At 46.7% G+C, this 15331-nt stretch overlaps 1 protein-coding gene across 1 annotated transcript in view; it reads right to left on the reverse strand.

Annotated features, from left to right (window-relative positions):
* ELOVL2 (ELOVL fatty acid elongase 2) overlaps nt 1-15331 on the reverse strand; it is a 560054-nt gene that overhangs the window by 294097 nt on the left and 250626 nt on the right. The window lies entirely within an intron of this gene.

The following is a 15331-nucleotide window of genomic DNA, read 5'->3' on the forward strand; positions in this document are numbered from 1 at the left end:
GGTCAAAGAGGCCGGTAAGAGGTAAAAACAAAGTATTCTCAGACAACCATGCAGGGGGTCAGGGAGGCGGTAGGAAAGGTGAGCGTCGGAGACCTGCCTAACTCGGACACACACGTGTACGCCATCTTGCCCCCGAGCTCGATCCCAACATACAATGTCATGTAAGGTCACCCTGCATGGCCCTGTACATATGGGCCCCTTTCACACATTACTCAGTGTTCCCACACAACATCCATGGAACTTGACACATTACTAGACTTACAATATTTTGTAAAAATGGGAATGCTTCAGAATCCTATGCCTCCCATTGGGAGTTGTAGGAATGGTACAAGAAGAAAGACTTTTATTTCTCCTTGTTTTTTCCTCTTCCTATGAGTGCTGAAAGAGAAAAATACCATTAATTATTGTTTTTAGCAGGAAGGTGTCCCTTCCTACACAAAAAACAATCATGCCGCAGCGCAGGCAACCTTGCAAAATGACGCAAGGCTGACTGCGCTGGCTCATGCCAGACATTGTGTGTCAGCACAGGGATGCGTTGTATTCAACGCATCCCTGTACTTGGAAAATTACGCAGCACGGTGAAGTGCTTCTAGTTTTTTCCAATCTTACTGGTTCTATGGGCATTAAATTGTTCAGGTTACTAAACATTTCTCTAAAAATGAGTCCAATGAAACTAACCAAATGATGTTCAATGAAAGTGCAAAATCCTCAAATGTTGTCCCCTTTTTAGGGACCACCAGGGACTAATTGCAATCCCAATATGACACTGGAGACATCCTTGTACCAGAGGACAGTTTTAAAACTTAAAATTATTTAACTTAGTTTCTCAAACAGTCTCTGAGCAAGAGAAAATAAAGTGAATAATGGAGACTTCAGAAGGCCACTCTGTGAGAGCTATAGAGACAATGAGATCCACTAACGTGGACGTCACGGCAGGAGACATTTTAAAGAAGTTTAAGAATCAGTAAGGGAATACTGAGTCCAGAATTGAAGCGTTAATTAGATTTAATTCGACAAACAAGACGAAAGAAGGGGGGATTTCTAGTTACATGAAAAGCCTGAAACCATTTTAAATGATTTATTCTAAGCTAGGGATACAAAGTAACAGAAATTGAAATAGATAAACTGGAGCAAATACTTTGGCGGCTGAATTCACACATGCTATTGAGTTTGAAGTTAAAATGCAGAAGAGGAAATCCTTTAATCTGTGCTGACTTAATCAAGGCAGTTTGCATGGAGAAATGAAATCCAGGCAATCAAGATGGACGCATGTCAAGTCTCAGGCTCTTGCTCTTTTGAGTTACAGACAGCAAAGAACACCGCTGGGAGCAAGTTCGACGAGTCGCTTGTCTGAGATGATGAATATGATTACAGTCATCAATTTAAAATTAAAATAATCCCAGTGCTAATTCGTGGAATAGGGTCGCACCCTCCAGAGATGCAGGAAGATCGAGAAAAACAGTAGTAAGGCAAACAGGCAGCGAGAGTCACCCAAGTCAAACATTGACAACCAACAGCCAAAATCCACAGATACTGAAGATAACATCTCAATAGTTGGATGGGCTGGACCTGCAATGTATGTTGGTTGGATTAAAGGATGCTGAACTACTAGATACTAAAGGACAGGCTACCCTCCTATACAAACCGAATTACACAAAATATCCAGAACACTGACCCTTGGAACCATTGGAGTGTTTGTTTTTTCATTGTGTAGGAGATGCCCTTGGCGTGTACATTGGTTACATCAAGAAGGAGATGTCCGTACCTCAGTAAGTTCCAGGTGAACAGACAGACCTACACTCCTGCACTCATCATCAAGACCCCCAATGCTGGTGTGTGCTTAATGGCACCAACATGCTTCCATCAATATATTCACTCTTTGGACCCTGAACGTTGGGGGCATGACTTCAAACAGGCCCAGGTGACAAATGCCCATTCATTTTCAGTTTGTGAACCTCCGAATGATGAAAGGCTAAATTCATACGACCCGTATCGTGCATGAGTAGCTTGTACAGTTGATATTTTCTTCTTTCCATTCTGGTACTTGTAGTTTCGCTCTATGAATAGAAATGCAGAACTACAGGTCCCAGTAGGAAAGGTTAGTAGGAGTATAATCATGAAAGCTGAGGTATTAAGTGGAAATGATCCACTGTCTGGCAAATTACCCTGTCAATTGCAAACTCATTGCATGCACTGCACAGACCAGACATCGGACCAGATGCTTTCCAGGCCCAAATGGAAGACTTTGCCTTCGTCCACAGGAGTTCAATAGTATCTGTGTTTTGAGGCCTGGCATACTACAGCCAGTCGCCTCCAGCTTGTTCTTGACCCGAGGCATTTCCCGAACTTAGCTATGTATCCTTTAGATCAAGAAGATCCCCCCTATGTCTATTCTTTCTGTTACCTCCTCATCATGCATACGCTGAGAGTTTGCACATAAGCAGATGTTGGTTTCATCCAATAAAGTTATCGTCTAGTCTTTCGAAGTACCCCGTCTTTTATGCCTTCGATTGCGGACCTACAGGCTCTTACAGCCATTCACCAACTTCTTAGACAATGTTGTAAACAATAGCGGCACTTCTGTGAAGAAGAAGTGGTTATTGGCTGCTGAGCATCTCCTGCAAGCAATTTTGAAGCATGCCCGTGTTTGATTGACGTGCAAATCCTCAGAACTACTAACCACATAAAGACAGGGGTGATCTAAGGATGTAGGGGCAAATTCACCACTTTTTTACGCAGTGCAGTGCAGCATCCAGAAATGCTGCGCTGCGTGAAAAGGAGAGAGGACGAGAGCGCCAAATTTACTGAAATATGGCTTTCTCCACTTTCCCTAGCGCTGGCGCTGAAATCAGCTGCCGTGCACCACAGAGACACCTTTGCTCCATGGCGCAAGGGTGCCTCAGGGAGTCTAGCAAAGGTTTTGTCCTGGACCCTTCCAGTACAAAATATTATGCATAGACTAACTTAAACCATTTTCGCTCTTTGTATGTGTGCTGCAAAGTGCAGCACACGTACAAAGTCAGAAAAGGAAGGAGAAATGAAAGCATTTCTCCTTCCTTGCTTCCACTTCAAAAGGGTGCAATTCTCTGACGCTAAACTCTGTCTGCTTTATTTAGTAAATTGGGTTTAGCGTCAAAAACCTTGGGTGGATGCCTGGGAACGCCCATGCGGCACCTATGACACGCCTCCTTGGCGTTACCTAATGCAAAGCTGCGCTATGCGCTGCTTCATGTTACTTTTACGTTATTTCCAACGCTAAACAAGTTTTGCGGTGAAAAGTAAATCGAAAAAAAAACAGATTTTGCACCATTTTGCGTCACTTTTGTGTTGCAAGCACGGCGTAACATCTTAGTAAATCTCCCAACAGAGTTCCACCAGATGAGCAAGAAAGCAATATTTGTTCACTATCAATGTTGGGTGTTGTATTTGTCTACAGATTATAAAGGGTGGGTCAAGTTGTGAAATTAGACAAACTAAATGAAATGCTAGCTCGACAAAATCAGTGAGGTTGTGCCAAATGCATGAAATTCGTGCTGTTTGCACATCTTGACCAGCAAAGTTATAATTTTGCACAGTGGTCCAGATTACAAGGTAGGTGTTTTAGAGTGAAGGGCTATTCGTTCTTCACATAAATTAAATGTTTTCCACGTCTTATTAAACAAACATACCTCCAGTCTGACGTGAGTCATTGCATTCTTCGTAGAACCATACTTGAGGTCATAATCTTTCAAATGGTAACACTTTAAATGTGTGTTCTGAAGAGAAGTATAGTCCAGGTGAGCAGTGGTTCTTCACTTTGATACAAAGAAAATGAGAAGCAAGCGAGCAGAGTGCAAGCAGAAACAGAAAAGAGAGACTAACTGAAAATGCTCAATGCGGTCAATGCGGACTCTTACAATGCATGGGTGACCTCAAATGTGAGAATAAGAATGACCACAGGACAGCACAACTATTCGCTTACATTACCCTCTAAAAATGCTAAGGGTGGATTCAATTTTTTTTTTGCAAAAGCCAATAGGCCTAGGTTTGATATGTGACATTGCCACTGTAGAGAGAGGCACACACAGGCAGGAGTCAGCTGAAGGAGAGGGTTTTAAATGAGCCTCTCTTGAAGTTCTTGCAATCACTCAAGGCAAAGCATACCTCAAAAAGACCAATACCATTATCTGAGTGATGAACAGTCCACTGGGCCTCACCAAGGAAGGACTAGTAAAGTCTCCTGTCAATGGCTTAAGGGGCTGGTAGAAGAATGTCAGTTCTTGAAAGGGATGGACTAAAGGCCCCTCTAAATGTATTTTGGTAGCAAGAGCTGGGTCAAAATCCAGTCATATAAAGAAAAAGAAGAACGTGAGTAAGGTTGCACTGATCATTTCAACCACGACCTGCAACTGCGTTTAACTTATGCAGCGCAGCACGGGCATCCCTCCGTAACCAGTTATGGAAATGAACTTGGAGGAACAACCATATAAATAAAAAAGACACAGCGAACGAACGCTATGGACAGCAGTTGTATTGTTTTGCATTTTAGTCCTGATGCAGCTTAGTTGGTGCCTGGTGGATCTCCTGGGGATCTGAGTAGTATGGAGGAGGATCGTTTTAGGGATAAAATTAGCAAATTAATTTACCAGTGTTTATGGCGATATATGCCCTGTCTTTTGTGCCACTGCTTATTTAAGTGCCTTTTGTTGTGGGTTGTCATCCTATGGAGTGGCGAGTCTGTGCTGATTTTAGATCATATGGCGCATAAAAAATGTGATCACTTTATGTTTCTGTATTAAAAATATATTTGTAACCAGATTTGTGAATAAGACGTTTCTATTTTTATGTTAAAGTTGTATTCCACGGGAGCGTGGTCACTCAAGATGGCCAACAGGACGCGCTCCTAGGACGCTCCCGGCCAATCCCACATTATCCTGCATGATCCTGCCTCTTAAGACCTCAACTGGCCCGTTTTTATAGGGCATGCACCCCAGCCCTTGCATCATGCCCTGAATTTTACCCCAGAGGGCTACCGGAGAGCCTCTCGGGGTGGTGGTGGACCGAGACTTGCCTCTGGGGCAAAATTCAGGGAGTGATGCAAGGGCTGGGGTGCATGCCTTTTTTAGTGGCGCAGCTTGTCGCTGAGACGCGCCCGTGGCCGGCATTTCCGCCCTGGAGCAAGGGGGCTGTTGTGTGACCTGAAGGGCACGTCTGGCCTAGAGTAGAAAGTGGCCTAAAGTGAGCGGTGAGGGGGCAGCACGTGGATCATGGACCGGCGCCTCATCCTAGCTGAGCTGGGAGGAGTGGGGACGATGACGCAGTGCCGATTGATGTCTCCTCTGTGGTCACATCGCCCTTCTGCTAGTCCTCCTGGGATGAGATCAGCCCCTTATTTCCTGCCTCTGTTGTAGCCAACTAGGACCAACAGTGTGGAGGGCCCCGTGGAGAGCAGGGGGATTGGCCCTCATACAATGAAGCAGCAGACTGCGCTCGAGTTGCCGGCATCACCTGGGGAGATCCTGCAGCGTCTGGAGCAGCAGATGGTGCATTCCAGGCCGGGCCCCAGGGATTGACTCGCTGGACGGCGGCAGGTGAGGATTTTGGAAGCCTGTTTGCGTCAATGTTGAGTGGGGGCCTATAAGGAGCTCTCCGGGTGGGGTGGCCACCGGGAATTCCTGGGGCCCGCAGTGATCCTGAAATCAGTGTCTGGGCCTGAGTTGCCCGCCAAGTCTGTCCCTCTTGATCTATGTGGGGAAGGGTAGCTGGACCTTACTTGCTGGTGCTTGGGGGCCTGGATCTCCTTTTCGGGGGCATCCATGGGGGGAGGGGGGGGGGGGGTTGTGCTACCTTTCTACCCTCAGTTTGGAGGAGTCTGCTCTGAAAATGCTTGATGGCCACTGTGCTTTGGGAGACCACTGAGGCCCAGTAGCTGTGGTACCCAGGGGAAGGAACAGACAGTTGGGGGACCCCCAGGGCAACACTATGAAGCATTACACGATCCTGGAATCCACCTTGCAGTGCTTTACATGGACTGCACCTGGCAAAGGGGGTGTAGACACTAAACAGTCGCTAGGGGAACCCATGAGGGCTGAATTCTTGGAGGTTATTCTGGGCTCTCGGCTGGCACTAGAAAATAAAGTTGAGACTGTGGCCCACAAGGTTAATCTTCTATGCACTTACATCCACAGGTTCTCTGATAAGGTCCGACTAGCACAGGACTCCATTGATGAGCCGCAGATGGAGGTGGTCACGTGAAAAAGCAGGTCGCTGCAGTCACTTCCCGGTCTGGGGCCGTAGAGGTGAGGGTGGAGGAAGTGGAGGGCTGCTCCCGCCCAACAATGTGCATCTTTTGGGATTTCCAGAGCAGACTGAGGGGGCGCACCATAATTTGTTAAGGCCTGGATCAGGGGTACCTTGAAGCCTTTTGGACTGTCCCCCATGTTCATTATTGAAAGGGTGCACAGAGCACTTGTGGCTCTGCAACGGTCCCCCCCCTGCCCCCCCCCAGTGAGCTGTCATTGCTCGGATTTTGAACTACAAAGATCGGGACAGCATCCTTGGGGCAGCCTGAGATACTGACACTGCTGAATATAAGAATCACAAGATCTCCATCCACCCAGATTATACAGACAGGGTTCAGGGCGCCCAAAAGACATTCCTGGAGGTTAAAGCTAAATTATGGCTGGAGGTGTGGGACAAAGGGCCTGATTACGGGTGTCCACTGTAGTGGGGGGTTACAGAGGAACAGCACATGCGACTATCACGCAATGATGAGGAGGCATCTGAGGCTATAATGCAATTGGCCCATATGCAGGGTATGTTCCAAGATGACGATGATCAGTCCTCTGAAGATGGATCTGGGGTAGAGTATTGATGGGGAGCTGAGTGAATGCATTTGTTATTTCCCAGACGACCATGTGGTGATCTGCTCACTGTCTTGTTCTATGCATCATTGTCTTGAAACATCTTTGGACAAGTGGATAATTCCACATGAGGATTTTATGCCTTAGTGGATAGTATATGCCCCTGCTACCTATCAAATACTGGATTATGTATAGCTCTGTCAACATCCACTGTATGTTTTGTTGTTTGCTTCAAATCAATAAAATACAGTTTAAAAAAATGATCTGTCGGGCAGTGCATACATTGTGTGGATGGTTGTGAGCTTTCATTTTGGATTACAGAACCTAATCTTCATCATCAGATGTTGGTCCAGAGAAAGAAAAAGGCAGCAAAGAGAGGGAGGAGGAGAAGAGTAAGAAATGAAAACAGTGACAAACGAAGAAAGCCGGGATGGAAAAGAATTTACAAGGGTGAGATCAAGAGACAGCAAGTGCATGTACGAGTAAGATTGCTTGAGGTGGAATTAAGACTAGACAGCCTTACAATTCATTAAGCCTAGACGGCTAATAAGAAAACCGTTGGGTCCTGCAAGTAGGTTTATTTTATAAATTATTCATTTGTGGTATTTGTAGTTTTTAGGTCACATCTAAACAGAGCCGTATTGTTTACAATTCAATGGGCCAACAACTCACCCATAGCATACCAATAATAGTTTTCTTTGTCAAATGTTTGGCTCCCGTGGGCTTTCCTTTTTTCTTGTGTTAGCCCCTCCTTTAAGCATGGACCGAGTACGTGTGTTCTTTCTCGTCTTTTTTCCTGCATTTTTGCAATGCACAATTTTTCTTATTTTATAAGCGTTTCGGTAATATTCCTGAACTTAAATTGTGTTTTTCTACTTTTAACAGCGTCTTATTTATGTTGCTTTCACCCTATCTGCCGTCTCTACTGATGCTTTAGCTACTTACACCCACAACTGTTCTACTGTACACCACTCTACTCTACACTACTCCACTTTATGCCTCTCCACTCTATGTGCGACTCCACTCAATGCCACTTTCCTACACTCTACTCTATGCCACTACACTCCACTTCATTCTTTGCTACTCCACTCTACGCCACTCCACTCTACTCAGTGCCATTCCACTCTACACCAATGTACTCTATGTCACTCCACTCTACTGAGTGCCACTCCATTCTGCACCACACAACTCCGCACAATGCCACTCTAGGCCATTCCACTATGAGCCACTACACTCTAATCCACTCCACTTCATGCTGCTTTACTCTACGCCACTCAACTCTACACCACTCTACGCTTTCCACTCCATTCCAATCTAAGTCACTCTAATCTACTCTACGCTGCTCCACTTTCCTTCACACCACTCCACTCTATGCCACTCCACTCTATTCAACCCCATTACACTCCACGCCACCCCACTCTACTCAATGACACTCCACTCTACGCCACTCCATTCTCTGCCACTATACTCTACACACACTATGCCAATTTACTCTACTCCACTCTATGAGAATCTATGCCACTCTACACTACGCCACTTTACTCTACGCCACTCCAATTTACGCTGCTCTATGCTATGCCACTTCATACAGCTCTACATCACTCTACTCCAGTCTACGCCACTCTACTCCTCTCTATGCCCTGTACCACTTTACTCTTTGCCACTCCACTCTATGCCACCCACACCACTCTACACAATGCCACTTTACTATATGCCACTCCACTCTACTCCACTCTACTCCATTCCCTCTATTTGCCAATCTACTCTACGCCATTCCACTCTATGACACTCCATTATTCTCCAAGCCAATCCATTCTATGCCACTCCACTTTCTTGCCAATTCACTCCATGCCACTTTACTCAATGCTATTCTACTCTACTCTAGGCCTCTCTACTCTATGTCACCCACATCACTCTACCCCAAACAATGCTATTCCAGTCTACATTACGTCACTTTACTCCTCTGTACGTCACTCCACTCTACTCCGTGCCACTCTATGCGACTCCACACTACTCTAAACCACTCTATTCTACACCACTCTATGCCAAGTCACTCCACTCTACTCCACGCTACTCTATGCCACTCCACCTCAAGCTATGCCCAACTACTCTAGGTCACGGCACTCTATGCCACTCCGCTCTACTCCAATATTCTCTACACCACAGTACCCTAGGCCACTCAACGCCACTCAACTCTAATCTATGTCACTCTACTGTAGGCCACTCCATTCCCCACAATGCCACTCCATGCCACTCTACACCACTCTACTCTACACTCCCTTCCACACAATGCCACTCTATTCCGCTCTACTTCACTCTATTCTTCTCCACTCTACTCCAAGCCACTCTACGCCATTCAACTCTTCTGCACTCTACTCAACAGAGCTCTAATCTACACCACTCCCCTCCACTCCTCTTCATGCCACTCCACTACAACCCACCCCACTCTGCATCCTTCTATGCAAAACCACTATATACACTCTATGCCACTCTAAGCCCCTCTACTCCAGTCTATGCCACTCTAGTCTAAATCACTCCACTCTACACCACTCCACACCTTGCCAATCTAAGCGACTCTACTCCACTCCACTCCAAGCTACTGTACTTCACACCACTAACCTTTAGTTAAGCTGAACAGCAGCAATGCTTACTTAGGCAAGATCTATTGGCTATGCCAATGCTTGTTGTGTAATGCACCCCTGGCCCAAGGGCATTACAGCAGTGCCAGACTACCTTACAAATTAGACACACAGAGAGCACCTGACGTGAGTCATTGCATTCTTCGTAGAACCATACTTGAGGTCATAATCTTTCAAATGGTAACACTTTAAATGTGTGTTCTGAAGAGAAGTATAGTCCAGGTGAGCAGTGGTTCTTCACTTTGATACAAAGAAAATGAGAAGCAAGCGAGCAGAGTGCAAGCAGAAACAGAAAAGAGAGACTAACTGAAAATGCTCAATGCGGTCAATGCGGACTCTTACAATGCATGGGTGACCTCAAATGTGAGAATAAGAATGACCACAGGACAGCACAACTATTCGCTTACATTACCCTCTAAAAATGCTAAGGGTGGATTCAATTTTTTTTTGCAAAAGCCAATAGGCCTAGGTTTGATATGTGACATTGCCACTGTAGAGAGAGGCACACACAGGCAGGAGTCAGCTGAAGGAGAGGGTTTTAAATGAGCCTCTCTTGAAGTTCTTGCAATCACTCAAGGCAAAGCATACCTCAAAAAGACCAATACCATTATCTGAGTGATGAACAGTCCACTGGGCCTCACCAAGGAAGGACTAGTAAAGTCTCCTGTCAATGGCTTAAGGGGCTGGTAGAAGAATGTCAGTTCTTGAAAGGGATGGACTAAAGGCCCCTCTAAATGTATTTTGGTAGCAAGAGCTGGGTCAAAATCCAGTCATATAAAGAAAAAGAAGAACGTGAGTAAGGTTGCACTGATCATTTCAACCACGACCTGCAACTGCGTTTAACTTATGCAGCGCAGCACGGGCATCCCTCCGTAACCAGTTATGGAAATGAACTTGGAGGAACAACCATATAAATAAAAAAGACACAGCGAACGAACGCTATGGACAGCAGTTGTATTGTTTTGCATTTTAGTCCTGATGCAGCTTAGTTGGTGCCTGGTGGATCTCCTGGGGATCTGAGTAGTATGGAGGAGGATCGTTTTAGGGATAAAATTAGCAAATTAATTTACCAGTGTTTATGGCGATATATGCCCTGTCTTTTGTGCCACTGCTTATTTAAGTGCCTTTTGTTGTGGGTTGTCATCCTATGGAGTGGCGAGTCTGTGCTGATTTTAGATCATATGGCGCATAAAAAATGTGATCACTTTATGTTTCTGTATTAAAAATATATTTGTAACCAGATTTGTGAATAAGACGTTTCTATTTTTATGTTAAAGTTGTATTCCACGGGAGCGTGGTCACTCAAGATGGCCAACAGGACGCGCTCCTAGGACGCTCCCGGCCAATCCCACATTATCCTGCATGATCCTGCCTCTTAAGACCTCAACTGGCCCGTTTTTATAGGGCATGCACCCCAGCCCTTGCATCATGCCCTGAATTTTACCCCAGAGGGCTACCGGAGAGCCTCTCGGGGTGGTGGTGGACCGAGACTTGCCTCTGGGGCAAAATTCAGGGAGTGATGCAAGGGCTGGGGTGCATGCCTTTTTTAGTGGCGCAGCGTGTCGCTGAGACGCGCCCGTGGCCGGCATTTCCGCCCTGGAGCAAGGGGGCTGTTGTGTGACCTGAAGGGCACGTCTGGCCTAGAGTAGAAAGTGGCCTAAAGTGAGCGGTGAGGGGGCAGCACGTGGATCATGGACCGGCGCCTCATCCTAGCTGAGCTGGGAGGAGTGGGGACGATGACGCAGTGCCGATTGATGTCTCCTCTGTGGCCACATCGCCCTTCTGCTAGTCCTCCTGGGATGAGATCAGCCCCTTATTTCCTGCCTCTGTTGTAGCCAACTAGGACCAACAGTGTGGAGGGCCCCGTGGAGAGCAGGGGGATTGGCCCTCATACAATGAAGCAGCAGACTGCGCTCGAGTTGCCGGCATCACCTGGGGAGATCCTGCAGCGTCTGGAGCAGCAGATGGTGCATTCCAGGCCGGGCCCCAGGGATTGACTCGCTGGACGGCGGCAGGTGAGGATTTTGGAAGCCTGTTTGCGTCAATGTTGAGTGGGGGCCTATAAGGAGCTCTCCGGGTGGGGTGGCCACCGGGAATTCCTGGGGCCCGCAGTGATCCTGAAATCAGTGTCTGGGCCTGAGTTGCCCGCCAAGTCTGTCCCTCTTGATCTATGTGGGGAAGGGTAGCTGGAACTTACTTGCTGGTGCTTGGGGGCCTGGATCTCCTTTTCGGGGGCATCCATGGGGGGAGGGGGGGGGGGGGTTGTGCTACCTTTCTACCCTCAGTTTGGAGGAGTCTGCTCTGAAAATGCTTGATGGCCACTGTGCTTTGGGAGACCACTGAGGCCCAGTAGCTGTGGTACCCAGGGGAAGGAACAGACAGTTGGGGGACCCCCAGGGCAACACTATGAAGCATTACACGATCCTGGAATCCACCTTGCAGTGCTTTACATGGACTGCACCTGGCAAAGGGGGTGTAGACATAAACAGTCGCTAGGGGAACCCATGAGGGCTGAATTCTTGGAGGTTATTCTGGGCTCTCGGCTGGCACTAGAAAATAAAGTTGAGACTGTGGCCCACAAGGTTAATCTTCTATGCACTTACATCCACAGGTTCTCTGATAAGGTCCGACTAGCACAGGACTCCATTGATGAGCCGCAGATGGAGGTGGTCACGTGAAAAAGCAGGTCGCTGCAGTCACTTCCCGGTCTGGGGCCGTAGAGGTGAGGGTGGAGGAAGTGGAGGGCTGCTCCCGCCCAACAATGTGCATCTTTTGGGATTTCCAGAGCAGACTGAGGGGGCGCACCATAATTTGTTAAGGCCTGGATCAGGGGTACCTTGAAGCCTTTTGGACTGTCCCCCATGTTCATTATTGAAAGGGTGCACAGAGCACTTGTGGCTCTGCAACGGTCCCCCCCCTGCCCCCCCCCCCCCCAGTGAGCTGTCATTGCTCGGATTTTGAACTACAAAGATCGGGACAGCATCCTTGGGGCAGCCTGAGATACTGGCACTGCTGAATATAAGAATCACAAGATCTCCATCCACCCAGATTATACAGACAGGGTTCAGGGCGCCCAAAAGACATTCCTGGAGGTTAAAGCTAAATTATGGCTGGAGGTGTGGGACAAAGGGCCTGATTACGGGTGTCCACTGTAGTGGGGGGTTACAGAGGAACAGCACATGCGACTATCACGCAATGATGAGGAGGCATCTGAGGCTATAATGCAATTAGCCCATATGCAGGGTATGTTCCAAGATGACGATGATCAGTCCTCTGAAGATGGATCTGGGGTAGAGTATTGATGGGGAGCTGAGTGAATGCATTTGTTATTTCCCAGACGACCATGTGGTGATCTGCTCACTGTCTTGTTCTATGCATCATTGTCTTGAAACATCTTTGGACAAGTGGATAATTCCACATGAGGATTTTATGCCTTAGTGGATAGTATATGCCCCTGCTACCTATCAAATACTGGATTATGTATAGCTCTGTCAACATCCACTGTATGTTTTGTTGTTTGCTTCAAATCAATAAAATACAGTTTAAAAAAATGATCTGTCGGGCAGTGCATACATTGTGTGGATGGTTGTGAGCTTTCATTTTGGATTACAGAACCTAATCTTCATCATCAGATGTTGGCCCAGAGAAAGAAAAAGGCAGCAAAGAGAGGGAGGAGGAGAAGAGTAAGAAATGAAAACAGTGACAAACGAAGAAAGCCGGGATGGAAAAGAATTTACAAGGGTGAGATCAAGAGACAGCAAGTGCATGTACGAGTAAGATTGCTTGAGGTGGAATTAAGACTAGACAGCCTTACAATTCATTAAGCCTAGACGGCTAATAAGAAAACCGTTGGGTCCTGCAAGTAGGTTTATTTTATAAATTATTCATTTGTGGTATTTGTAGTTTTTAGGTCACATCTAAACAGAGCCGTATTGTTTACAATTCAATGGGCCAACAACTCACCCATAGCATACCAATAATAGTTTTCTTTGTCAAATGTTTGGCTCCCGTGGGCTTTCCTTTTTTCTTGTGTTAGCCCCTCCTTTAAGCATGGACCGAGTACGTGTGTTCTTTCTCGTCTTTTTTCCTGCATTTTTGCAATGCACAATTTTTCTTATTTTATAAGCGTTTCGGTAATATTCCTGAACTTAAATTGTGTTTTTCTACTTTTAACAGCGTCTTATTTATGTTGCTTTCACCCTATCTGCCGTCTCTACTGATGCTTTAGCTACTTACACCCACAACTGTTCTACTGTACACCACTCTACTCTACACTACTCCACTTTATGCCTCTCCACTCTATGTGCGACTCCACTCAATGCCACTTTCCTACACTCTACGCCACTACACTCCACTTCATTCTTTGCTACTCCACTCTACGCCACTCCACTCTACTCAGTGCCATTCCACTCTACACCAATGTACTCTATGTCACTCCACTCTACTGAGTGCCACTCCATTCTGCACCACACAACTCCGCACAATGCCACTCTAGGCCATTCCACTATGAGCCACTACACTCTAATCCACTCCACTTCATGCTGCTTTACTCTACGCCACTCAACTCTACACCACTCTACGCTTTCCACTCCATTCCAATCTAAGTCACTCTAATCTACTCTACGCTGCTCCACTTTCCTTCACACCACTCCACTCTATGCCACTCCACTCTATTCAACCCCATTACACTCCACACCACCCCACTCTACTCAATGACACTCCACTCTACGCCACTCCATTCTCTGCCACTATACTCTACACACACTATGCCAATTTACTCTACTCCACTCTATGAGAATCTATGCCACTCTACACTACGCCACTTTACTCTACGCCACTCCAATTTACGCTGCTCTATGCTATGCCACTTCATACAGCTCTACATCACTCTACTCCAGTCTACGCCACTCTACTCCTCTCTATGCCCTGTACCACTTTACTCTTTGCCACTCCACTCTATGCCACCCACACCACTCTACACAATGCCACTTTACTATATGCCACTCCACTCTACTCCACTCTACTCCATTCCCTCTATTTGCCAATCTACTCTACGCCATTCCACTCTATGACACTCCATTATTCTCCAAGCCAATCCATTCTATGCCACTCCACTTTCTTGCCAATTCACTCCATGCCACTTTACTCAATGCTATTCTACTCTACTCTAGGCCTCTCTACTCTATGTCACCCACATCACTCTACCCCAAACAATGCTATTCCAGTCTACATTACGTCACTTTACTCCTCTGTACGTCACTCCACTCTACTCCGTGCCACTCTATGCGACTCCACACTACTCTAAACCACTCTATTCTACACCACTCTATGCCAAGTCACTCCACTCTACTCCACGCTACTCTATGCCACTCCACCTCAAGCTATGCCCAACTACTCTAGGTCACGGCACTCTATGCCACTCCGCTCTACTCCAATATTCTCTACACCACAGTACCCTAGGCCACTCAACGCCACTCAACTCTAATCTATGTCACTCTACTGTAGGCCACTCCATTCCCCACAATGCCACTCCATGCCACTCTACACCACTCTACTCTACACTCCCTTCCACACAATGCCACTCTATTCCGCTCTACTTCACTCTATTCTTCTCCACTCTACTCCAAGCCACTCTACGCCATTCAACTCTTCTGCACTCTACTCAACAGAGCTCTAATCTACACCACTCCCCTCCACTCCTCTTCATGCCACTCCACTACAACCCACCCCACTCTGCATCCTTCTATGCAAAACCACTATATACACTCTATGCCACTCTAAGCCCCTCTACTCCAGTCTATGCCACTCTAGTCTAAATCACTCCACTCTACACCACTCCACACCTTGCCA

Source organism: Lissotriton vulgaris, chromosome 4_1 (genome assembly GCF_964263255.1).
Source record: "Lissotriton vulgaris chromosome 4_1, aLisVul1.2, whole genome shotgun sequence".
NCBI classification, from domain to species: Eukaryota; Metazoa; Chordata; class Amphibia; order Caudata; family Salamandridae; genus Lissotriton; species Lissotriton vulgaris.